Below are 27,759 nucleotides of genomic sequence, written 5' to 3' on the forward strand. Positions count from 1 at the left end.
ATGTAGAAGTTATTTGCATTTGTATTGCTTGCATTTCTGTTGGTAACCCGGGCCTGTACAATAAAGCACGATTTATTTTGTTTCAGGGAATCTGCAAACTGTAGCTACAACAGAATGCCCTTCTACATTTACACTGGGGGTCAATCTTGTGACATGCAAGATTGATGGTGACACAGTCTTGCGTGCAACCCGCAACCAACAAAAATACAAATATATTTAACAAAAAACAGAGCTCATTCAATTCTTGTGGGCCCTGGGTACCCACCCACGTTGTGTTCTTCAACATCGGACACCATTCCTGACGGAGATGCTGAATGTACAAACAAAGTTGGCAACACCAGCTCCACCTATCTGTACAAGTTCGTGGCTGAAAGTAAAAATGCGAGCATCGTGGGAGACAAATTACAATGTAGAGTTGTATGCATAGGCGGTACACCTCATGTCGAAGGCGAGCCTTGCTCCATAACATTTGCTGAGGGTAAGTCTAATTTAATAACAAGCAGCGATACTCTCTCTCTCTCTCTCTCTCTCTCTCTCTCTCTCTCTCTCTCTCTCTCTCTCTCTCTCTCTCTCTCTCTCTCTCTCTCACACACCCGAAAAAACATTTATTTCTTTGTTTAAACAGAGAATGGCTGATATGTATTTGCAGGAATGGAATGGTTCCATTATAAGTAATGACATTTATCAAAACTACCGATTATTCAAAACAGTTTTTGAAAGTGAGAAGTACTTTGATTTCATTGACAAAAAATGTTTCCGCGATTGTTTGATCAAATTGCGTCTGGGTGTGTTGCCTATTGGAGCTTCGTGTTTTAGAAGAACATTTGGAAGGGACAGGAATATTCTATGCAAGCTTTGTGATGTTGTGGAAGACGAAAAGCACTTTGTATTTGATTGTCCATTGTATGCAAACGCCAGGGCTAAGTTTCTAAATACAAGATATAACTCATTAAATTGTGTGAATATTCTCCGCAACGGCTCATCATCTGATATTCGTAGATTAAGCATTTACTTGTTTATTGCTCTAAAAACTCGCCTGGAGTTTACTGAAAACATAACTCAAGACGACTGATTGTGACTGTATTACTTTACCGTGTATGTTTAGTTTTGTATCTTTGTCGCTTTGCCGCTGTATGTGTTTAGTTTTGTATCTTCGTGTTGCTTTGCCGCTGTATGTATTTTTGACTTGTATTTTTGTTTGTAACGACCCTATTCTAGGGGCTAGAGGCCTGAAGAATAAATGATGTTCTTGTTCTTGTTCTTGTTCTCTCACACACCCACACACTGACACACACACACACATTTACGCACACACACACACACACACACACACACACACACACACACACACACAGGAACGAGCTTTATTGGCTCACGTAAGTGTAGCCTATGCAATCGTAACTTTGTCTGTCTGTCTGTGCGTGTGTGTGTGTGTGTGTGTGTGTGTGTGTGTGTGTGTGTGTGTGTGTGCGTGTGTATGTCTGTGGTAGAAACTTTAACATTTGACTAAACACCGAAATACTCATTTCACCTGGTTATTTTTCAAGCACCATCTTCAAAATATTGAAGCAATGATCAACATTGTGTCGGCATGTGTGTAGTTAAAGCGTGTATCCAAAGAAAACGGGTGGTGGGGGGTTTTGAAGGGGTACAAGCAGTTGACTGGTTTCTGTCGTGTGTGGCATGTAGACCAGGTCAGGTGTCAAGACCAGATCAGGGGTCGCGCAAAGGATTGTGGTATAGATTCACTTCTCCAGTTCTCACTTCTGCATTCGCCGATTCGGGGAAGACGACTTCATGTTGTTCGGTTTCTAAGCTCCAGAAAAGTAAATAAAGAAGCTACCAAAGGGAGATTTCCTACAATTTGATCTGCACAGCGTTTTTCCAATGTCCACGCGAGGAAGAGCTGTCGAAAGCGCAGTGTCGATCTGGCAGCCGTATCCCGGTAAGTACAGAGACAGATCTAGTGTCTCCCACTCTGATAACGTGTCACCTACTGTTTTAATTTCTTTTTATTTCAGCAGACACGGATGTCAAACACAGTGCTAGGCAGTCACCTCTAGTGAAATGAGTTGATCTAAAGTGCCTGTAATGTTTGGATGTCTTTAATTGTTCGTGGTTCGATTTATGTGAATTTCAAGACTTGCAGTAGAGTCTCAAGTTAAGTTTACTCTGCCCGAAAAAAACTGTCCATCATTTACTTGAACATGCAGATATAAGGAAACGGAATGAATCTGTTCTCAAAGTCAAAATGATCACGATTTTTTCCTCAGATTCAAAACATGCACTGTGTTACACGACACTTGAGATTGCCACAAGTTCTCAAACGTCGTATAGTTGTGTTCTTTTATTCTACGTCGCCCGTCTTCGCAGCAGCAGAAAACAACTCGTCAAATTGAGTTCGAGGATTTATTCAGCATTCAATACATACAACTGCACAACGTAGCAGAACTCAAATAGAAGCTTTTTTAACATTCAAATCGCGCTGGCATATATAGTAAATACTCAATCTCGAGAATATTCCAGACCGAACACGATACAACTACATTATACGAGCCGTGCATGGACTAAACTAGCGACATTCTCTCTGACGTACATCAAAAAGCGCCGACGCACTTAATCCGAACGAACGCCACGAACTCACGACTAAAACAGCATGGTAAACAACTTGTTTTGACAGGACTAGAAAGTTCACCTGCATTCTCGTCCAAGCATAAATATTGTGTTTACAAAATATAATATCGGTACTTTCCCACAAAGTACAAATAAGTCAACTACATGCAACACACAAAACTGAACCAAAGCTCAGCAACGGTAGCGTTTCCTAACATTACCCCCAACACCAGAAGAAATTTACCTAATTTCTTTCAATCATTGAAACGCTACCTGTACACATATTATGTATACATAACAGATTGAAATCCAGGTATGTACATTAGTCTGTTGGAGAATGAACACAGTTTTACTCACATACTCGGCTGAGAAAATCTGCTCCAACATTGTCTGAACCTTTGATCGATTCCACTCGCATATCAAAGTTCTGCAAGTACATCACCCACCTCATGATACGATTATTCACAAACTTCGCAGAGTTCAGGTAGGTGAGGGGTTTGTGATCAGTCTGAAGCACGAATTTCACCCCTTGGAGGTAGAGTTCAAATTTCTTGATTCCCCACACAATGGCTAAACACTCTTTCTCCATGGTCGAGTAGTTCTTCTCGGCTCCTGACAGCTTCTTGCTGGCATAGCTGACCGGAAACGGTTTACCTCCATGCTCTTGCATCAGCATGGCGCCGATCCCTTCGTCCGATGCGTCTGTACGCAAGATGAACTCTTTGGCAGTATCAGGAAGGCGTAGCACCGGGTCTCGTGACATCAGGTCGCGCACGGTCTGGTATGCCTTCTCCTGAGCTGGTCCCCAGAGTATTCGGTTGGGGCATCCTTTTCGGGTCATGTCCGACAAAGGCGCCGTTATGGCGGCGAAGATTGGAATGAACTCTCTGTAGTACCCAGCCAATCCAAGGAAGGATCGCACCTGCTTCTTGGTTTCAGGACGTGGCGCATTGAGGATCTTGGTGACGTTTTCCAACAAAAGCCCCTTTTGACCTTCCTTCAGTGAATGACCTATGAAGTCAACGTTGTCGGTCCCCAAAATGCACTTGCTGGGTCTCACGGTCAGATTGGCTTTTGTCAGGCGGGAAAATAGTTCCCTCAAAGTCTCCAGATGCTCCGCAAAGGTCTCCGTGTGGACTAGCAGATCATCCCAGTAGTACACAACATTCTTCATTCCTTTGAGCATTTTTCGCATTCCCCTCTTCAGGGTAGCACCACTGTTCACCATGCCAAAAGGCATCCGCAGGCACTCATACGTTCCGTCTGGAGTTGCAAAGGCGGTCTTTGGTATGTCCTCTTCGCGCACAGGAATCTGCCAATATCCCTTGCTGAGATCGATCTTTGAGAAGATCTTACTGCCAGTCAACCGTCGGAACAGATCAGCCGCCGTCGGCATTGGTTCAGGGTCAAACACGGTGATCTTATTCACTTTCCTGAAGTCAATGCATACCCTGTTTGTACCGTCTTTCTTCTTGACAACAACAACGGGAGATGAGTAAGGGGATGATGACTCACGGATGACCCCCATCTTCAACATGTTGTCGATGTCCTTCTTCAAGGATTCCCGAGCCTGAAACGGGATAGGGTATGGTTTTGAGCGAACAGGAACGTCAGATGTGAGGTGGACTTCATGTTCGACCAAGGACGTAGAGCCTGGAACATCAGAGAACCTATGGGTGAAGTCGCCCATAAAATCATGCAGCTCCTTCTGCTGATCTTCTGTCAGGTCAGGTCCTAACTTGACGTCATCCACTCCCTCTTTCTTGTGGAGGTCTCCCAACTCCAGTAGTTCCTCGCCGTCGAACTCGTCTAGTTCGGCTGGTTCTTCCACACTTGCTGCGACCTGTACTGCTTCCGGAGGTCTCTCCACATACAGTTTCAGGAGGTTAGCGTGGTAGATCTTGGACTTCTTGCTGACATTCACCTTGTAGTCGTTGATCCCTACCACGGCCTCAACCTCGTATGGGCCTTTCCACTGCATCAGTAGTTTGTTGTGATCAGTGGGAAGCAGTATCAGCACTTTGTTACCTGGTGTAAACTTCCTGTTTACGGCTTTGCGGTCGTAGTAGTGCTTTCCGCTATCCTGAGACTTTCTCAAGTTTTCTCTCGCAATCTCGAGAGTCTCCTCCAGTTTCTCTCGCAACTCGAACACGTACTGGTAACTGTTCTTCACTTCAGGTGTGTCCACATCTTTCGTCCACAATTCCTTTAGTATCTGCATCGGGCCTCTCACGGTCCGCCCGTACATCAGCTCGAACGGGGAGAATCCAGTGGACTCTTGTGGCACCTCCCTGTATGCAAACAGCAAGGCATTGATGTAGCGATGCCACTGCTTTGGCTGCTCACTGCATAGTTTCTTCAGCATGGACTTCAGCGTCGCATTGAATTTTTCGACCAGCCCATTGCACATCGGGTGATATGGTGTCGTAGTCAAGTGACGAATGCTCAGCAGCCTGTTGACCTCTTCCATACATTCAGAGACAAACTGTGTCCCCAGGTCTGTGAGGATCTCTTCAGGAACCCCAATTCTGCTGAAAATGTCCACAAGTGCCTCGGCAACAGTCTCGGTGTCAATTTTCTTCAGAGGCACGGCTTCTGGGTACCTGGTTGCATAGTCTACCAGGGTCAGTACCCAACGATGACCCGCTTCACTTGGCGGTTTGATCTCGCCGATGAGGTCAATGGCCACCCTCTTGAAAGGTCGGTCGATCAAAGGCATCTTCTGCAACGGCACTTTCGGGACCCTTCCTCGAGGTATGGTTTTCTGGCAAATATCGCACGATCGGCAGAATCGAGTCACATCTGCATGCAGTCCTGGCCAGTAAAACGCAGCCTGGATTCTGTCCGATGTCTTCTTGACACCCAGGTGACCTCCCATAATAGAGTCGTGGGCCACCTCCATCACCTGGCGCCTAAGTGGTTGAGGCACCAGAACTTGACGTAATGGCTTCCCACCGTTGACTCTCGCGTGCTGGAACACTCTGTACAGAATCTTGGCCTTCACTTCAAATTGCACAGTGCCTTCGCCCTTAGTCATCTCCTTGACAGGACGACTCCTGTACTTTGTCAAGGTCAAATCAGCTTCCTGTAGCTGAATAAGCCGATCCCTGTCCACGACAGCAGTTGCAGAACTGTTGGTGACCCTGAGTGGCGTAGTTGTTTTGTCCTTCTTCGCCTGGGCTCTGGTCGTCACAGCGCTTACAACCTGCGGCTGGTCGCGGCGATGCACAGTTGCTCTGTCATCTCGTAACAGTTCGCTGATATCTTCATTCGCGAATGGCAGTGGGTCTTCCTCCTCAGCAGCAGGCTGAGCTGAGCCCATTCTCCATTCGAAATCAGGGTCATCAGGACGTCTCGCACCCCCAATGTTCCCAATTAGTAGATCGTACAAGGGCTTCTTCAGGCAGACGGCCTCAACTTCTCCGGTGAAGTATGGAGTATCGATCTGGATTTTTACCACTGGTGCCTTCACGCATTTGCTGTCAGCCATGAGCGTCCACTTGAAGTCACCAGTGAACTTCTCTGTTGGCACCAGATCCTCTTTGACAATGACTCCATTGCAGCCCGAATCTCTGAGAACAGTCACTTCCTGCTTCTCAACAAATCCCTTCGACACGGGCATGTTCGATACTGACACAGCTGCGCTGGCGACGACAGAGATTGACCTGCCATTGGCGAGTAGAAGCTGGCCATCAGATATACATTCTTCCACGTCCGATGGTGTAGCCACTTGCTCGGCAGCCCTTGGAAGTATGACGCTGCTCGCACATACTTGTTGGTTCGAGCCACTCGTTTGCCTCTTGTTGTCGTAATATCTCCGTCGATGTTCTTGCGCTTTGTCATTGACATGTCCGTTATTTTTCTTTTGGGGACAGTTGGCGACTCGGTGGCCCTTGGCATTGCAATGGAAACACGTTATGTTCTGCCCTTCATTGGATGATGGTGCGGACTCAGTTTGTCCCTTGGCAGGTTGGTTTCCCTGGTTCCCGCTCTTCTGGAAAGGTTTCGATGACTTTGACGTCCCCAGGGTCCTTCCATGAGCAATGAGATAACGCTCAGCAGCATCAGTAATGTCCTTCAAACCCCGCAGTTTTTGCTCTTCCAAGCGGGTCGCCAGGTCCTTCGGGCAGGCATTAAGGAACTGCTCCTTCACGATCAAGTCCCGCAGACTCTCGTATGACTGCTCTTCACCTGATAACTCCACCCACTTCTGCAGGTATGACGACAGGCGCTCCACAAACTGGCTCGGTGTCTCTCCAGACAATGGCTGGCATTCGCGGAAGCGTTGACGGTAGCCCCTTTCAGTGAAGTTGTAGCAACGCAACAGAGCTTCCTTCAGTACATCATAGTCTCTGGCGTCATCATTTGAGAGTCTAGTGTAGACCTCAAGTGCTGCCCCAGTCAAATGTGCGCTGAGTTGAATCGCCCAGTCGTCGCGCTGCCATCTAGCACTCTCAGCGAACCTCTCGAATCTTGCAAGGTAGCAGTCGATCTGGTCCTTCCCGTCAGCGAATGCTGGAAGTTTCGGTGCCCTGTGTAGCATTTGCTGCTGGTTATCTCTTTGGCGTGGTGCCTCGTGCTCACTTTGAACACGCACCATTTCTGTCTGAAGCTCTAAGCGCTTGGTCTCCATTTCTATCTGGAGCTCTATGCGTTTCAGCTCCATTTGCCTTTCTTCACGCTGCGCTTGTCTTTCTTCACGCTGTGCTTCTCTTTCTTCACGCTCACGCTGCGCTTGTCTTTCTTTATCTTCACGCTGCGCTTGTCTTTCTTCACGCTCACGCTGCGCTTGTCTTTCTTCACGCTGCGCTTGTCTTTCTTCACGCTGCGCTAGCAGTTGTGTCTGGGACTCGACGAACTCCGTCAGCTGCTTGCCTTTCAGTCCCAGTTCAACTCCTTTTGCCCAGAACTCAGCCATTCTGGTCTTTTCCGGTGCGTTCGTCTGTATTCTTTCACAGCCCCGAACGTAGACGAATGTAGTCTTCTAAAAGAACACAGTCTCTACCGCACCTCCGATGCTTCTCTCGTCGCTGGTCACCTTCGTAGACGCAGGCTGCCACCCTCCTCGTCTAACGTGACGGCGCACTCTGCTCACGATACGTACACGACGTACCTCAGTCGTATTTCGTAGTATTAATGCACTAGCTCCGCGACGAAGTCCGTCTCGTCCAAACGGCAGCTAACCTCTGTAATCCCGATACACTCCGGCGTCGCTCACCGTACCGAGCTGCGGCGATTACCAAACTCTTCACCAGTCACACCGAATCCACGGTTCCGTAGTCTCAATACTGATCCCTCAGGATACACCCGATTGATGGCTACCTCCTGTGACTGTCTTGACACTAGTCCTTGTTGCTGGAAAACCCTTGGCGTTAAACGTAGATCCTTGGCTTGGCCCCCAATTGTTACACGACACTTGAGATTGCCACAAGTTCTCAAACGTCGTATAGTTGTGTTCTTTTATTCTACGTCGCCCGTCTTCGCAGCAGCAGAAAACAACTCGTCAAATTGAGTTCGAGGATTTATTCAGCATTCAATACATACAACTGCACAACGTAGCAGAACTCAAATAGAAGCTTTTTTAACATTCAAATCGCGCTGGCATATATAGTAAATACTCAATCTCGAGAATATTCCAGACCGAACACGATACAACTACATTATACGAGCCGTGCATGGACTAAACTAGCGACATTCTCTCTGACGTACATCAAAAAGCGCCGACGCACTTAATCCGAACGAACGCCACGAACTCACGACTAAAACAGCATGGTAAACAACTTGTTTTGACAGGACTAGAAAGTTCACCTGCATTCTCGTCCAAGCATAAATATTGTGTTTACAAAATATAATATCGGTACTTTCCCACAAAGTACAAATAAGTCAACTACATGCAACACACAAAACTGAACCAAAGCTCAGCAACGGTAGCGTTTCCTAACACACTGTCATGGTTTTGTCTGTACAATTTAGTAAGTCTTACCTTGCAACAACTTCCTTGAACTTGAAAGACAGTTTTTGAATGCTAGATCTGTATCGCGTTTCATTCCAGACTCGATTCTCTCTTTGATTGTACTGTTTGCTGTTTACGCACTATCATGATTCGCTATGTAACGTTTGGTAAGCTTACCTTGCAACAGCTTTCTTGTCTTTGTTGGCATTTTCTTTCAAGGCAGTACAACGTAAGATTAGATTCTTTCGGACAGAAGGTAGAATGAGAATTTTGAGACAAAGCTTGCTGTGGCATTTGTTTGTAAATAATGGTACATGACATGTGTCACAGTGATTCTGTATTTTTCTGCGGTTGATGTGGTTTCTTTTTTCCTCTCTTGTTTTTTCCCTCCTGAGTTGATCGTTATCATTTAAACAAGACCCTCAGAGAGTACCTCCGTTGTTCCTTAAAATGGAATGTGAATAGTGTGTTGGTTGTGTTGACCGTCAGAATTATTTTAAGAACCAGGCTGCTGCAGTCAGTTGACATGTTTCGCATATTGTAGGGTTACCATGCTGCATAGGTAAAGTGGCTTGTATAACCTGACTATTCTGTTTAAAAACACTGTTTATATTTGTGTAGGTTGTAGTCATCATAACTAATCGCATTTTGCCATTTGTTTCAGAAAGGAGGTTAACCTACAAGATCGACGCTATGTCAGATATGCCTCAGCCACATGAAGACTTCCGAATTTAGATCCACTCGGCATGCCATGGTGACAAATCTTGATGAAAAGTATGGGACTGAGGACAGCAGTGGAAAAAGTGGCCACATGGCAGGTACCTATTGCTTAGTGTCTGCAGTGCAAAAGACAGATAAGCTGATGGTAGATTTGCAAATGAACACAGTGCCTGTGTGTGTGTGTGTGTGTGTGTGTGTGTGTGTGTGTGTGTGTGTGTGTGTGTGTGTGTGTGTGTGTGTGTGTGTGTGTGTGAGGATTGCACAAGATCTCATTGACGGACAACTGCACCAACAACAAATACACAGTCATTTTATCTGTTTGCCTTCTTTTGAAAATTATAAATGGAGTTGATATGATGCGTTAGTTTTAACTGTGTGTGTGTGTGTGTGTGTGTGTGCGTGTGTGTGAGTGTGTGTGTGTCTGTGTGTGTGTGTGTGTGTGTGTGTGTGACGGATGAGTTTGTGTTACTGTTTGTTGATTTCTTACAGGAGCCTTGAAGGCTTCGACGCCTCTTGTTTATTAGATTATATGCATCGCAACGACTTACAGAGTCTGCACCACACTTTGTGTTTCACTGATTGCAATATCAATCAATTTAGCTCTCTATTACACATCGTGCGGTCATATATACACTTTACATTTGCTTTAGAAACTGAAGAGCCTGCAGATGTAAACGGAATAGGAATGGGTATTCTCTGTTGGATAAGACTGTAACACATCTTTCTGAAGTAAACAATTAATGTAATATTAAGTTCAGTTGTAGTCACTGTTTGGACTTTTCAAAGTGAACCATGCCACCAAAAAACGCCAATTCAGGCCGGTTGGCAGGGTCAAGGCTCAAATATTGCTTAAATCCAATAAACCCATTTTTGGGCGGAAGAAATGCAGATTTTTAAATACACATGTGTTTTTGACCAAAAGACTGCTGTTTAACGACTGAGCTTTGCCACGGAAAAAAATCACATCATTACATTTTTCATTCTGATAATGATTAATCATCGGTCCACGCTATCGCTCATGTCTCTCTGACAGGATGGATAATTGCCACGCTAAGAAGCGGAGCTAAAAGCCGAAATCTATCAAAACAAGAATACAGATTTAGGTCTCATATGTTTTTCGCTAATTTTTTTGATAAAAGACGAAAGACGAACGTGATTGTAGAATGGCCGGCTTCGACAGTGATCTCCGTTCTGTTCTTCACAGTTGATATCATAAAGACATCGTTCTAAGGTCAAAACAAGTCGACATTTTGAGACTGCTGTGGGAAGGAGACCGTGATATTGTTACATCACTCCCAACTGGTTACGGAAAAAGTATCGTCCGCTCCGTAGCCATTTTGTTATGATCACGTGACAAAGTGGATTATTACGTGACACTTTTTCCATATTTAGAGTTGTTTGCACAGTGAATACATACGCGAAAGATAGCTAGCTCGCTTGAAAACTGTCTTACATAACAATTGTAATTTAAAAATTACACAACACCATGAAAAATCATTATCGACGATCGCGAATCTGCTTATATCAATAACACATTACGAAAAGCTCTAAATATGTCAATAAAAATAAATAAAAAGATTAACAAAATCGATTTCTTCTCCAGAGAAAGAAAACGAAGGCATCCTGTCAGGAATAAGTGAGACCTGAAGGGAAGTAACTCATTTTACCTGAGTTCAGGATGTACATTTTTGTGCTCAGTGTATTTCAGCATATATAGCACCTGAGGGTGGTTGGTACAGTATACCATCATCATTGCATTGCAGGTCCCGACTGTGAGCCTCTTGACTGTGGGAAAGGCGTCTCAGTGTGTGCGAAGAGAAAGGATGACGGTCCCCCCAAAGCTCGGTGTAACTGCACGGGTACAGGGCTGACTGGGACACAATGTGATGGTAACGATGACATGTTATTTCTGTCTTATTTGGGGGGGGGGGTGTTTGTGTGTGTGTGTGTGTGTGTGTGTGTGTGTGTGTGTGTGTGTGTGTGTGTGTGTGTGTTTGTGTGTGTGTGTGTGTGTGTGTGTGTGTGTGTGTGACTGTGTTTCAGAGTACGATCACGTTTACCTCTTCTAATGTCATTTTGGACTCACCTGAGTAATTGGTGAGTCTTAGGATTCATTGTGTGCGTCCGTATGTTTGGCCGTCCGTCTGTGGACAAAAAACCTAACGTTGAGGTAATCTCAGATGTTTTTCAAGCTAGACCTCTAAAACTGTGCACACTTTTAGGGTTTGATGATCTCACCAGGTGACCCCAGTTAGGTTGACCCTTGTCAAATTTAGGGGTCACAGCGGGGTCATGTTCGTTTCCTAAAAACTTAACGTTGAGGTTATCTCGAATGTTTTTGAAGCTAGAGCTTTGAAACATTGCACACTTCTAGGGTTTGATAATCTCCCGACTTGACCTGAGTTTTATTGACCCTCGTCAAGTTTTGGGGTCACAGGGGGTCATGTTCGATTAATAATAACTTAACATAGACTTCTTCTTCTTCTTGGCGTTCGCAGAGGTTACACAATCAGTCCAGCACTGGTGATAAATGTTGTCGTTTTCTCCAACTCCTGTCGACTGCCGTATAGTTTGGTCTGCAAGGGAGTTGGTGACGGCCACACTTCTTTTCGTTCCTCATCTAGTAAGGGACATCGCTGTAAGATGTGTTCCGCTGTTTGGTCCTCTTGACCGCAGGCACAGGTTGGTGATGGCGCCAGCTTGAACTTTCGGTTCATGTGAGCATTGAGCCTGTTGTGGCCAGTACGCAGCCTGATGAGGTTGACTTGCTGCTCTCTGGACATTGTGTGGTAGTCATCTCTGTTTGTCCTTGGCCTCATCAATGCCTTGATGATTGTCTTCTGCTCACTAAAGCTGACACTGTTTTCAGGTTGGTCTTCCACGGCTCCTTCTTTTGCCAGCTCATCTGCCCTTTCATTTCCTGGTATCCCACAGTGTGCTGGTATCCACTGGAGGACAACTCTTCTGGTTTGTCTGACCATCTGTAATGCTTTGGCCAGCTGTGGGAGTTTGTCGTTCTCTAGGGCCTGAAGGACTGAAAGGGCGTCCGAGAGGAAGACAACTTGGTAGCAAGGGTCTGCGGAGTCCTGAACGAAGGAGGCGGCCTGCATGAGAGCTTCTGCTTCTGCTTTATAGTTTGTGCAGTGTTTGCCAGTGGCAACGCTGGATGTAGCTGTATGTCCCCCAGGGAACTGGATGAGAATGCCTGCACCTCCATTGAGCACGGCGTTAGTTGCTGATCCATCAGTGTATACATGGATCCACGCCTCTTTTGGGTACTGTTCGTCGATCAGGGCTAAGGTGAGTGCCTGTCGAGCTGTGTCATTCTGATCTTCTCCTGAGGTAACATGTGGAACACTGGTGCAGATCTGGATGCCTGGTTTCTCTGTTGCCTTGGGGGTTTCCTCTTCTTCTTGAGTCAGAGGTAGAGTGTTCTGTGGAAGGACTTCCCTGTACTGTCGAGAAAGTCTCTTGCTCTCGTGTACAAAACTGCTCCGTTTAAGCCGGTTCTTGGTGAGGTTGCTCAGTCTGTGCTTCATGGGGTGGTCGGGTAGGCACTTGAGCTTCTCGGCCTGTACCATAGTCTTGGCTTCTCTTCTCTGACAGAGGGGTTGGATGGTGGTAAGCTTCTCCATTTCCTTGATGGGCGTGGATTTCATTGCACCGGTGATGAGTCGGAGGGCCTGGTTTTGCACACGGTCAAGGGTCTGCAGGTTTGTCTTGGCTGAGGTTGACCACGCTGTGGAGCCGTACTCGAGGTGGGGTCTGATTGTTCCCTGGTATACTGTCTTCAGTATCTTCTCGTTCGCTCCCCAGGTGGTACCTGCCAGCTTCCTGAGTATGGCTAGCTTGCGCCGGGCCTTTGTCTCTGCCTGTGCAATGTGTGGTTTCCAGGTCTGCCGTCTATCAAAGGTGACACCAAGGTACGTTGCTTCTTCATCCTCTCTCAGAGGAGTTCCACCAAGCCTAATGGTTCCGGCTTTCTGCTTTGGCGACAGTGTGAATAGGGTGGTGGAGGATTTCTCCTTGTTGATGGAGACGCACCAATCTTCTGCCCATGCGTTCAGCCTATCTGCCGCTTGCTGCATTCTGTAGGTGGCAGTACTTGCGTGCTCCTCCTTGCACCAGATCACAAGGTCGTCTGCGTAGAGAGCAGCTTTGATCCCCTTGGGCATCTCAGACACCAGATCGTCGATGAAGAGAAGGAAGAGTGTGGGGGAGAGGACTCCGCCCTGAGGGACGCCATGACGAAGGAGGAACTTCTTGCTTTTGGTCTGGTCGACGTTAACTCTTGCCCTGCGGTTATAGAGGTAAGAGCGAATCCACTGGTACATGTTGCTGGACACGCCTTTCCTCAGCAGTTTTACAAGGAGTCCATCTTTCCAGACCTTGTCAAAGGCCTTCTGAAGATCTATCCAGGTGACGAAGACCAGCTTCTGTTCCTGAAAGGCATCTTCAACTTCTTGCGCCAGGTAAGTGACCTGATCTTCAGTGCTGCGGAACTGTCGGAATCCAGCTTGTTCAGGGGCGAGGAGGTTCCTGGATTCCAGGTACCACCTGAGGCGCTCGTTCACAATTCTCTCCAGGGTCTTCACAACACAGCTGGTGAGGCTGATTGGGCGATAGCTGGTGGCCTTCTTTGGATCCTTCCCTTTTTTTAAGATGGGGATCATGATCGCTTCTCGCCAGGGTTGTGGTAGCGATCCTTCTTGCCAGCTGCTGTTGAAGACCTCGAGTAGCTTGTTCTCTGCTGCACTACCAAGGTGGGTTAGCATCTCGTTGGTGATGCCGTCTGGGCCAGGGGACTTCTTCGCCTTTGACTTTTTCAGAGCTGAGTGCAGCTCGTGGAGTGTGAGTGGTTGACTCATGGCGTCCACTGTCGACTGTCTGGCAGGTCTCTCTCTTTTCTCTCTTCTTGCTTCTCTCTGTTTCTCGGGGCTAACATGGAGGTTGCTCTCAGCTGCATAGCTTTCAGCAAATTGGTTGGCAGCATGCTTTCCAGTTAGCACCTTCCCGTTCTCTTCTAATGTGATCTTTCCTCTGCTGGTGTTCTCATCATTCAACTGCTTGGTGAGCCTCCAGAGCTTTCTGCCATCCTTCTCAAGGTTCAGAGAGCTTGTTTTCTCTTGCCAGCTTCTTCGTCTTGCCTGTAGCTTCTTTTTGAGAAATTTGGCTTTGGCTTCCTGGAGGCGGATGTTGTTGTTTTGTGACGGGTTGACTTCTGCTTCCCTTCTGGCGTCTGCCAGATCATCATCCAGTTCCTGCAATTCATTGCTCCAGTAGGGCTTATAGTCTCTCCTGGCACCCCTGGGAATGGACTCACGCGCTGCTCTGAGGATGCTCATGTTGAAGTCCTTCGCCACCATGTTGATGTCTCGACCCTCGACTCTGATGTCTTTGGTGAGTTCGCTGGTGCGGTGTCTAAAGAGGAACCAGTTCGCTCTTTTGTAGTTCCACCGAGGGAAGGAAGCTTCAGTGCAGGACTCCATGCCCAGAGTCAAAAAGACTGGCCGATGGTCACTTCCACCTAGCTGTTCTCCGACCTCTCTGCTGGTTAGCTGGTGCATGTCTTCCGTGCAGAAGGCTAGGTCAGGAGTTGATGTAGTGTGCCATCTTCTGGAGTAGAATGTAGGGCAGTCAAAGGGACTGTTCAAAAGGATGAGACCTTTGTCGTCCTGCCAGTTCTCCACCTCTTCTCCTCTCCGATCCAGGTGGTCATATCCCCAACTCTGTGAATGACTGTTGAAGTCACCCACCACGATGAAGTTGGAGGCCTTTGCGGGGATCGTGTCAAGGGCGAGGTGTCTATCATTGGGGCAGTAGAAGTTGACAAGATGGAATTCTGATGTCTTCGTCTGGATTCGAATCACCTGATATTCGGAGTCCTCCATGTGCGTTTCTATCAAACAGGCATTGATGTTGTTCCTGATGAGGGTCAGGATTCCTCCTTTGCTTCGGTCTGTTCTGTCGGACCTAAGGCATTGGTAGCCTCTCACTTTGAAGGACTTTTGGGGTGTCAGGTGCGTCTCCTGAATACAGCAGATGTTGATGTTCTTCTCATGCAGGATATGCTCCAACTCTGTCTTCTTGTTCAGGATACTTTCTGCGTTCCAGTGCATGACCTGGAAAGGTCGCTGCTGACTGGGTTTCTTCCTGGTTGTGGTGGTGCCAGTCACTTTCCTCCCGCGTCCCCTGGCGTGACAAGACGGACGGGAGGGACCTCCAGTAGTTGGGGCTGGGTCCCTTTGAGGCATGGGACCCGACGCTGCTCCACCCTGGGGGGTCCTCAATGGGCGAGCGCCATTTCCATCTGTGCTGGTTGATTGTGTCATCATTTGCGTAAGTGCGTGTACCCGTGGTTTGTTAGAATGCGCCGTGCGGCCCGGGTCCTCCGTCTTCAGCATTCGGGGTTTTCTGTCGGGGTTACCTCACCCTTAGCTCATGGCCCGTACGTCCTACCCTGAGAGCACAGGGGGGAGGATTTTCCGGGATCCCACCCGGAGCCAGTTTGGTCCGCGGCCGCAAGCGGCTGATCTCCATATCTGAAGACCGTTCCCCTATCCGCCACCCGGGGACGCGCTGGGTTGGGGGTGGTCGCCCCACTGAAAATCCCACACTGGGTTAAGAAAGATCAGCCTGTCCCAGACTTAACATAGACGATTTTGCAGGCGTTTTTGAAGCTAGAGCTTTGGAACTTTGAGATCATCTGTCAACATGACCCTAGTTTGGTTAACCCCCGTCACATGTTGGGGTCACAGCGGGGTCATGTTCGTAAAAAAACTTTACGTTGATATTTTCTCAGTTATTTTGGGAGCAAAAGCTTCCAAATTTCACACAATTGTAGGTGTTGATAATCAGCAGACATGACCAAGAAGAATTTCACCCTTGAATTATCCACTGAGCTATCAAGAAAATAAGTCTTGAGGTTATCAAGCCATGATGTCATTGTTTGATTTGGTCACAGTTTAGTGTCTTTTTGTTTTTCAAGTCTTGGCTAGACTATTGGAGATGACATGTTATGATGTCATAGTGTCAGAAATGAGGTCACACAAGTGTCCGAGTAAACATATATTTTGTCTGGGCTATAATGGAAGGGCGCTGGTCCTGAGCGACGCTTAGTTTTCGAGATAGGTGTGACCACATGACGTCATTTATACTTTCGTCATCGAAGATCTTTCGTATTTCAATCAGTGTCATTTCCCAGTGCTGTGTGTTCTGCGGTCGTTTTGACTGATTTGACAAGTTGAGAAAACCAATGACATTTTATTTTTGCGAAGCAACTGAATATGACAAGAAAAGAAAGCGTGCAGAAGTATGTTTGGGTCCTGCCAGACTTTATGACCAACGATTTCTCCCTTGGAAGAAAATGAAGATGTCTGCTTTTCGTCTGCTTTGAAGGTAGGGAGATTTTACAGCGCACACGGTAAATTGCAAGTCGTTGGTTTAAACAATGTTTTATTAAATCAAACATGATACAAAAATACAACGATAAACAATAGGGACACGAACTCAAGCAAACGCTTATATTACGCGCCCTACGAAGTAGGAAAATAACGCAAATATGATGTCGGACATGCAATACTTATCAATTGTTGAACTATCTACAAGAAGAGCATAGTTAAAGTAAATCAGAAAGAATAAGAAAAAGCTAGCAGGAGGAAGAGGGGGGAGGATGGAGGAGGGAGGAGAAGACGGTAGGTACATATAAAAGATGAAGTTGGCAGCGCATACAAATAAGAATATACATAGTACATTACAAACCATAGTCCTGTGGCAAGTAAGCAGTAGCTCGCTAAATATACATTTGAAAAATGCATATAAAATAAGGTTTGTTGGCTTGAATATGGGTACTATACTGAGTCAAATCAACAGAAACGACCAGATTCATGGATAATCGATTGGACACTTTCAAAAACAAGCTTGTTAGTGCAAAGAGAAAGGTTTTCGCTACCATTTAACAATATTTCAACATGTCTGTAATTAACAGGAAGTGCGTTTATTGTAGACAGGCGAGCATCTACGTACAAAGGACAATGTGTCAAATAATGGTCAGCTGTTTCGTTCGGGTAGCCGCAAGCGCACTGTGGGTTTCCCTGTAGGTGGCGTTTACACAGGTCAGAATTGAAATTACTCATGTTTAGGCGCATTCTGCAGTGGTGAATCTCTTCCAGTCTTTTACCACAGTAATAATAGGCAGGTACGTTACAATCAGGAGTAGATAAATAGCGTTTGAAATCGCTGATTGAGTTAGTTGTTTTGATGTTGTCTGGCAAGGTGTTCCACAGGACAGTAGTAGATGGTATAAAAGATCGACGGTATAATTCAGTTTTGCACATGGGGACTCTTCTTTCTAATGGTCTTCTATGATGGTAGGGGTTAACATCAGAAGTTAAAGGTGGCAAGAGATCTGATAAGTAATGAGGGCATTTGCCATATACCATCTTGTAATATAAAATCAGTTTGTGTCTGCTCCGTCTTTTTTTTAGGTTACAAAATCCGCTTTCTTTATACAGTTTTTCGTGGCTTGTGCCGCGCACACCACCGATTATAGTCCGAATGGCTTCCAAATGTAGTTTTTCGAGTGCAGTTGACCAGTACTCTGTGCAGTTGTCCCATATGATGTCTGCGTAGTCAAAATGTGGAAGAACAAAAGATTTATACATAGTTTCCAGACTTTTACGATTTAATCTATATTTATAATATCTTAAACAATTAATTAATAAGGTGACCTTTTTTATAATGCTTCTCACTTGGAAGTCCCACTTACAATCATTCTGCAAGATTACGCCAAGGTGTTTATGTTGGTTCACGTTTTCCAAAACAATATTATTAAAAATGATTGGTTCGGTTGGTATATTATCACGTTTTATGTCTAACAGTTCCATTTTTGCTTCGTTAAATTTAACTTTCCACTGTTTTGCCCAGGTATTAATTTTATATAGGTCTGCGTTCAAAATCTGTGCTCGTCTAGTTGGATCTTCTAAGGACATAGACATGCTCGTGTCATCAGCAAACAACTTTATAACAGATTCAGTATCATTCACAATGTCGTTAATATATATCAGGAATAGCAAGGGGCCTAGAACAGAACCTTGTGGAACACCTGCCGGGATACATTTTAATGCAGACTTAGCACCCTTAATAACAACCGCCTGGTGGCGATTTGTTAAATAATCGTGAAACCATTTCAACAATTGTCCTCTAATTCCTACTAGTTCCAGTTTATATAATAACCCTTTGTGCCAGACTTTTTCAAATGCCTTTGACACATCACAAAAAACAGCTTGAGTGGTAATTCCCATATCGTAATTTAAACAGAACTCGTCATAAATAGAAGCCAGTTGACAACTGGTAGAGTCACCAGGAATAAATCCTGACTGTGCTGGTGTTAATATATCATTTTGCTGTAAAAAGGTGTAAACATGGCTGTGGACACAGCGCTCCATTACCTTCCCAACACAACTTAATAATGAAATTGGTCGATAATTGTTACAACAATCTGCTGGGCCGGCTTTGTAAATAGGAGTGACATGAGCCGTCTTCCACAAACTAGGATATATACCTTCTCTAAGGCTTCTATTAAACAAATATGTCAGGGGTTCTGCTATGGCGTCAACAGCAGCAACTAGAAGTCTGTTGTGAATGAGATCCGGACCAGTGGCTTTACCTTTATCAAGGGCTTTAATAACCTCTTTAACCTCGTCGACTGTAAGATAAATCTCATTAAGTTCGCTGTCGAAAAAATCAGCTTGAGGCAAATTGTCGTCTGGCGTTTTAAGAACGGAATTTTGTATGAAAAAATTGTTCAGAACGTTAGCTTTTTCCTGGTTTGACTGGTAAATCTTGCCTTCAAAATTAATCGGAGGAATTTCATCAACACCAAGTCCTTTCTTGTCCATAAATGACTTTACCAACTGCCACCACGTCTTAGTACAAAAGGAACCTAGGTCTGAAATGCGTTCGTCTAACTCTATATAAAATTGCTGGACTCTGTCTCGCTTAGCTGCTGTAACACGATTACGCGTCTGACGATAACTCAGCCAATCTTCTAAAGAGTTACTCGTTTTTGCTCTCAGGTGAGTTTGATCTCTCTCGTCGATTAACTTTAAAATTTCTGGGGTAATCCAGAGTGCGTCTTTAGGGCGTACAACAACTTCTTTAACAGGCATGAACTGCTTTGCAACATTCATAAAAGTTCTACTAAAAACATCAATGCTATCATTAAACATTTCATTCGTCACCATTCCTGTCCAATCAACATGCGAGAGTGCGTTATGAAACCCTTCTATGTCCAATGTATCGTAATTGAAAATAGTTCGTTTAAAGGAGTTACTTACATTTACAGTACTTTTTAATATCGCCCGTGGTACGCTGTGATCGCTGCAAACTGGTGGCAAAACATCTACAGATTTAATTATTTGTGGCGTTTGTGTAATTATAAGGTCTATGCAGGTACTGCTTGTTTCAGTTATACGTGTCGGAACATTGACAAGTTGACAGAGTTGATATGAATGCAACATATTGAAAAAATTGTGAGAAGGAGAACTTAAAAAATCAACGTTAAAATCACCACAGATCACAAACTTCAACACTTGACTATTTACTTTTCTTAAACTTTCGTCTACTAATTCCCAATATTGAACATTTCCATTTGGTGGACGGTAAAATGAACCTATCAAAATACTTTCTTTATTCAGTTTTATCTCGACCCACACGGCTTCTAGGCCGACGACGTTAAACTCAGGACGGGGTTTATAATACAAATAATTTTTTTACATAGATTACTACTCCGCCATAAGGATGGTCTGGACGGTCAAGTCGAACAGGGGGACTGAAATTTGGAATCAGTAATGAGGAGTTATCATCAGAAGGCGCTAGCCATGTCTCCGAAAGTGTTAAGACATCGTGCCGTTGAACTTCGGGTTGCAATAAATTAATTTTATTCCTAAGTCGTTGTGGACAAGAATGTTGTTATTCTTCTTTCTTCGAAGTACCGTAGATTTGTTCTTGGCCATATTTTGGAGCTGTGCATTGTTATATTATGGGAAAAACACGTTTGAACGCAAATTCGCAAAGAAGTATTGATCATTTGCTCCGGAACTGCAACATCGATTTGCCATAACAAAAAATTCTGGCTCAATATGCGGAAACAGTCTGGTAGTGTCATATTTTTTAAATGGATTTGGAAGAATTGCTTATAATTTACATATATAGCACTCCGGCCCTGTTCTGTTTTTCGTCACACCCAAAACCGTTATTTGTTTTGGGCGACGCAGCATTACTAGCCAAAACTCAATTTGGTCAAGAAAATTAGTATTTATATTGATTCTTGTAATGTAAAACAAAAAAAAAATCTCTTTTTTAAAAATTTGGTGGATGTTGAGTGTGTCAGGCTAGTGATGGTGGTGGGAAGGAGGTTGGGGTTGTACAAGTTTGAATATGTGAAAAATTCTTAGCGTTGAATAACTATATGGATTGATACAGGTCACAAAAAAAGAGTTCTCTTGAACATTATTTTATGAAGCTGCATCAGCGTTTTTTTGGTTTTTTTGGGGGGTGGGGAGGGGGGGGTTGTTGGGGTCATAGGTAGTGGAATCCTCTTTTTAAGACCTACAAAACCCTGATAAAATCAGATCTTATAATGGGGGTAAACTTACAGAGATTATGAACAGAATATCTTAGAAACCATGCATGGTCTTGAAAATGTCTTATCGGGGGTTTGGGATCTTAAAAGGGAGGGAGACTTCTATGGGGTAAGGTGGTTTTGGGAGGGGCGGGGATAACGAAGGCGAGTCTACTGCAAGCATTTGTTTTTCTTGTTCAGAAGAGGGGTACGTTTTGAAAGTCTGTTCAAAATGGAAATAATTATTTTCATGCGAATCGAGAAACAGATCTAGTTTTAGCCTACGAAAACGTCATAAACTTACTCTATGTCTAGCCACATCGGGAAAGACACGTTACAATAATTCAAATAGAAACATATCACCAACAGACGGTAAACCAGGGATGAATACCACTTCCAAAAGAGGTCATGTGATTGCAATTGATTGGACAGATACACCATCTAACTAGTCTCAACCCTCGTCAGTTTCAGTATCTGATTCTTGGCATGACATCATATTCACAATTCTGTATCATAAAGTCTGTCCTGTTGAATTCTCTCATTTTTGTCGGCACTTGTTTCAACACACTCTGAAACTATCACAGGCAAAATATTAGCGAAACCAATTGTTTTGGTCAATCGGTGTCCGTTCTCTTTTACTGTCTCGAACTTTCTCAAGGAAGGGAGATAACTCATACCATACAAAAATGTTAGCAGAAATTTGATTTATGTTGACCCTCTCAGTGGGTAACAGATGTCTTCAAATGCTTTTGAGGTCATTCAATATTTGAAATGTCGTAAAGTTTTCAATTGAAGAATAAGCAAGGGAGGTAACTGATTTTCCTCAAAAGTTTGTTTGGGAATTTTACTCAGTTTTCTTCTATTCGTGTTTCTTTGCTATAGTATTCTGAAAACTGCCATGTAATGGCTCTTGGGCTTATTCCTAAGGGCTTTGTTAATACCCCGGGCGAAGCCAGGTCCTGACTGCTAGTAGCTAAAAACAAGTCGCGTAAGGCGAAAATACAATATTTAGTCAAGTAGCTGTCGAACTCACAGAATGAAACTGAACGCAACGCAACGCAGCAAGACCGTACTATACTCGTAGTGGAATTGACAAGAAGAGCGGGGTATTCGTTGCGCTGAGGATAGCACGCTTTTCTGTACCTCTCTTCGTTTTAACTTTCTGAGCGTGTTTTTAATCCAAACATATCATATCTATATATTTTTGGAATCAGGAACCGACAAGGAATAAGATGAAAGTGGTTTTAAATTGATTTCGAAAAAAAAAATTTGATAATAATTTTTATATATTTAATTTTCAGAGCTTGTTTGTAATCCGAATATAACATATTTATATGTTTTTGGAATCAGCAAATGATGGAGAATAAGATTAACGTTAATTTGGATCGTTTTATAAATTTTTATTTTTTTTTTACAATTTTCAGATTTTTAATGACCAAAGTCATTAATTAATTTTTAAGCCACCAAGCTGAAATGCAATACCGAACCCCGGGCTTTGTCGAAGATTACTTGACCAAAATTTCAACCAATTTGGTTGAAAAATGAGGGCGTGACAGTGCCGCCTCAACTTTCACGAAAAGCCGGATATGACGTCATCAAAGACATTTATCAAAAAAATGAAAAAAACGTTCGGGGATTTCATACCCAGGAACTCTCATGTCAAATTTCATAAAGATCGGTCCAGTAGTTTAGTCTGAATCGCTCTACACACACACACACGCACACACGCACGCACATACACCACGACCCTCGTTTCGATTCCCCCTCGATGTTAAAATATTTAGTCAAAACTTGACTAAATATAAAAAGTAGAGCCCACGGAAAGGAGGGTGTTAGACCTAGGTGTTAGGTCACCTAGCCTCTGAAACATCTGAAAGCCTGTAACACCTTTCAACCTTTCTCCCTATGTGTGTCTCAGAATCAGAGACTGAATCCACATCAAATGCTACCAAGGGCGACAACGCACTGTGGTTTGCTGTCGGGTCATCTGTAGGCCTTGGGCTGGTCCTCGCTGTCGTCATGGCAACAGTCTGTTATCTGAAGAAGACCAGAAGGACCCAAGAAGAAGCCAACGGTGACACGACCAACATCACCAACAGCCCCGCTGGTTTTGGCCACGACTCGGCTTCAGCCAAGGCTGCGCAGGAGACTACAGCTACAGCTGCGCCGGAGACAACAGCCGAGTCGAAGAATCCATTTTCGCCGAACGAAGATGACACTCAGAGTGACTATAGTGAGAGTGGGGCGAAAGAATCCGAGGCGTCTGAGGCCACTGAAGGATAGACTACTTTGATTGCAATTACTTTGGTGTAAGCTTTTGTGCGACTTAAAGGCACAGTAAGCCTCCCGTAAACCATCACAGAGCTCCCCGAGCGTCTAAATACAGTACAAGCATACTTCCATTTGAACGCTCACCGAACGGGAACATCCTGGCTGCTTTCTGTCGAGCGTGAGACATTTTCCAAGAATTTATTTTCGTGGACTTGGCCCTGAAGAACAATGGCGCCTCGTTTTTGCGCTAGACCTAACTTTTAAAATCTAAATAATAAATTGACAGCTTGTTACACAAACATTCTTTAATCATAAAAGAATTCGTTTTTCATCAAGACAAGATCAGAACAATTCGAAGTTGTGAAAGTTTAAAAAAAGAAAAGCCCGGAAGCAGGGTCACGCAAGGGTCGTGGCAGACGACGGTTTTATCAGTGCAAATCGCCGTTCCTCTCAACAGTCAAAAGCCATCGCTAGAGTTCTTGTGAACCACAGCCGTTGTTTCGTGCATAAAAAACGTGCTTTTGTAGATAAGCTCACGTCGAGTCGCATTCAAATGACTAACTATGACGACTGCATTGTGAAAAGGGAAAACTGGATCACACGGGTTCACGATGGCTCAGGGGTAAGATAAACCACGCAAAAATAAATTCTTTGAAAATTGTTCGCTCTTCACGGAGGGCACCTAGGATGTTCTCAATTGGTGAGTGTTTAAATGAAAGGGTGTTTGTACTGTGTGTAAAAGCCTGACCGTATCTGTGATGGTTTACGGGAGGCTTACTCTGCCTTTAAGCTATGTTGTTTTGAGTCAGTTCATGATGTTGTCTGTTGAATGATGCGAATCAATAAAACAACGTATTTTGAAGTTATTGAATCAGTAGCGAAAGTACAAACAACTCCACCGCATCGCAAATGAAACGTAAGAAACGCGTCCGAGGTAGGAGTCTCTATTTCGTTTCAATAGAACATTGCGCGCGGCGTATTGCATGTGAAATGTTGATATCTGTCGAAAGTGTAACTGTAAGTTGTTTTGCATTTGACCAGCATTTTGACTGGTCTGCCAGTCGGTTTTTACTTACTAATTTTACGGCAAAATGCAAGTCGTATTGGACAAGAAAGTTGTTATTCTTTTTTCTTCGAAGTACAGTAGGGTTGTTCTTGGTCATATTTCGAGCTGTGCATTGTTATTATATGGAACATTATTACCAATTCAGTGCCCCATGCGGCTTTTTGACCAATCAGGACGGATTCTAGGTGACCCTCTAAATGTTATAACGTTCAGGCAGGGACCCTTTTTGTTTATCACGCTAAAAATAAACAAGACAAAGTAAAAATGTATTTCAACAATATCAGCGTGATTTATTCTAAAGAATGACACTTCAAATGCTGTCAGATAATACTCTCTTTATCTAAAAAAAATACTGAAAAGCAAGTTTTGTCGGTGGGTGCTTTACGGAACAGCAAGGTACCGCCCATCCTGTGTGTGCAATGCCAACGGCTCACTTGAAATCTAAATGATCAAAGTTCGGAAAAATCAAGTGAAATTGCGTCACTCGCTTTATGTCAAATGTATCTCTACGTCATTTTCCATCCGTCTGGAGTCGGTTCTAAATCTGTCGCTCTCTGTTCAACGAGAAAAAGCGAAGCAACCGAAACGCGTGTTCAACATGGTTTATCTTGTGAGATTGTTGTGTGTTAAAAGCATTTGACCTGTGAATATTCATCACGTCAAGTGTGTTACTCTGATTGGCTGACTCAGGTCACGAGAAATCTTTGACTGACAGGCATAATCAGGTAGAAGCGCTTGCGGCTGTTCTGTCTAATTCGCGGGGTCGCTTCGAAATTTCTTTTGGTCGAATTAAACGGTAATAAAACCGTTATTTCTAATATGTTGACTGTTAGCAAATGATAACAGACATGTATACAACTCTCCTGTGTTCACTTTCAAGTGAATAACTATCGTTCTGGTATCATTTTAAAGTGAAGCTAAAGAAACCTGGTATTGGCACTGCTGTGCATCTCCTATGATCTCAATGGTATCAAGGCACGCCTTTGCCGCGACAAGGTTTGCCGATACTGGCACTTGTCTTGTCTAGACAGTGACGTCATTCATAGCTGACGCCAATCATAAATGACGTTTGTCAAGGGAACTTATGCTTTCAAGTGTTGCTGCTTCCAGTGACAGGAAGGTATAGAGATTGATCATTGTATACAATCAATTTATCATTGTATACACAAATTACACAAACGTCATCTTGTGAGGGACCAAAAAATATTGAAACTCTTGGATGATTTTTTTGTGTGGTATGAACCTCGACCTACGGTCTCGGTTGATACCACAAAAAAATCATCCTCGAGTTTCAATATTTTTCGGTCCCTCACTCGATGACGTTGTGTAATCTCTATGTCTCACAAACGATATCAACATTCGCCTTAAAGGCTCATGCTTGATACCTTTTTTCTCGACATGTCTTGTTATCATTTGCCGCACAGTCAGCATATTAGAAATAACTCATAATAACGTTTAAACGCAAATTCGCTTAGAAATTTGGATCGTTTGCTCCGGAATTGCAACGTCGATTTGCCGAAGCAATTTTGTTTGGCTCAATATGCGAAAACAGGCTGGTAGTGTCATATTTTGTTTATGGGTTTTGAAGAACTGCTCATAATTTACATAGCACTCCGGTGTAACACGACATTTTTACTCCACGAAAAATTCACTCCTGAGTACAAATTTCGTACGAAATTCTTACTCCGAGTACACCTTTCGTACGAGAAATGATCGAACTCCCCAAGGCACGAAAAAATGACTCCCTCCACGAAAATTTTACTCCCCATTTTTGTTGCTTCCAGTAAAAATCTCGTACGCGAAAATGGGATGCGGGAGAAGGGATAATGCCAAAATGAGATCTCGCGCAAACGAATGTTGCGCTACCCTCCCTCCACCCCTTCCACCACCAGGACTAACAGGGGACAGGGGAGTAAAGGTTGCGTACACCTGGCATGGGAAGTTAAATTGCTCGTGTTAGGGTGAAGTGATTTATTCGTTATTTATTCGTCAGGGGAGTAACATTTTTGCACGAAATGTTTACTCGGAACTCACCTGTCGTGGGGAGTAATTTTCTCGTTTAATGGGGGAGTACGTACTTTTTTTGTAAAGGGAGTAACATTTTTGTACGAAATTTTTACTCCGGAGTAAAAAATCTCGTGGGAGTAATTTTCTCTTGTTACACCAGCCCTGTTCTTTTTTTCGTGACACCCAAAACCGTTATTTGTTTTGGGCGACGCAGCATTATAATCTCCAATCACCATACGACCATCCCATTGCCCAACTTTTAAAAGAATATCTTTGTAAACAAACAAATAAACGATGACGTAATTTGAACTACACAGTCCGGATGATGTGGGTCTTGGACGATCCATATGGAATTACGTAAGAAATGTTACGTTATTTATCCTTATTGGGATGGCGGGCACGCACACACACACAAACACACACACACGCACGTACCGTGACACGCACACACACACACACACACACACACACACACACACACACACACACACACACATACACACACACACACACACACACACACACAGAGATGAGGTTTATAAATTAGATTTTATGTATCGCATAGACTCACAGAGACTCACAGAATCTGAACTTCAATTCGTGTTTAACTGATTTAGGTATCCATCAAAAGAGACAGAGAAACCAGGCAGATAAAGATCGTCAGATAGACAGAGGAATTAGGCATAGAGCTAACAACCACACATATGTACACACACGCGCACCCAAAAACCTAGGTTTCTTGCGGTAATCAATTCACTGACTGAGAGGAAGCAATGTTTTATACAAGTCTAGTATTTGACACATGAAGTTGAGATAAGTGATATTTTACAAAGAGGAGTTCGCGCAAAGAAGGTTGTTTCTCGTGGAACCTTACAGCTGTAAAACACGTATAACACATTTCTCCATATATGTGTGTCTCAGAGTCAGAGACAGAATCCACATCAGATGCTTCCAAAACCGTCAACACACTGTGGATTGCTGTGGGATCTTTTGTAGGCCTTGCCGTGGTCGTCATAGCAACATAGTGTCATCGCCATCGTCTGAAGAAGACCGGAGGCACACCAGGAGCAGCAACCAACAGCCCAACTAATGTTGACCAAGACTCCGCCGCTTCAGACAAGACTGCGCAGGAGACAACAGCCAAGAATGCACAGGAGACAACAGCCAAGACTGCGCAGAAGACAACAGCCAAGAATGCACAGAAGACAACAGTCAAGATTGCGCAGGAGACAACAGTCAAGACTGCGCAGGAGATAACAGCCAAGACTGCGCAGGAGATAACAATCAAGACTGTGCAGGAGACAACAGTCAAGATTGCGCAGGAGACAACAGCCAAGACTGACTATGCAGGAGACAACAGCCAAGACGGCGCAGGAGACAACAGCCAAGATTGCGCAGAAGACAACAGCCAAGACTGCGCAGACCGGGAGACAACAGCCAAAACTGCGCAGGAGACAACAGCCAAGACTGCGCAGGCGACAACAGCCAAGACTGCGCAGGAGACAA

At 44.3% G+C, this 27,759-nt stretch overlaps 1 long non-coding RNA gene across 1 annotated transcript; it reads left to right on the top strand.

Moving 5' to 3' along the window:
• On the top strand, nt 1-27,759 carry LOC138973418 (uncharacterized). The gene is made up of 4 exons (XR_011458015.1): nt 1-478; nt 11,050-11,175; nt 22,828-23,218; nt 27,175-27,759. It is a non-coding gene; the product is annotated as an uncharacterized lncRNA (long non-coding RNA).

The sequence above is a fragment of the Littorina saxatilis genome, linkage group LG8 (assembly GCF_037325665.1).
Source record: "Littorina saxatilis isolate snail1 linkage group LG8, US_GU_Lsax_2.0, whole genome shotgun sequence".
Taxonomy (NCBI): Eukaryota; Metazoa; Mollusca; class Gastropoda; order Littorinimorpha; family Littorinidae; genus Littorina; species Littorina saxatilis.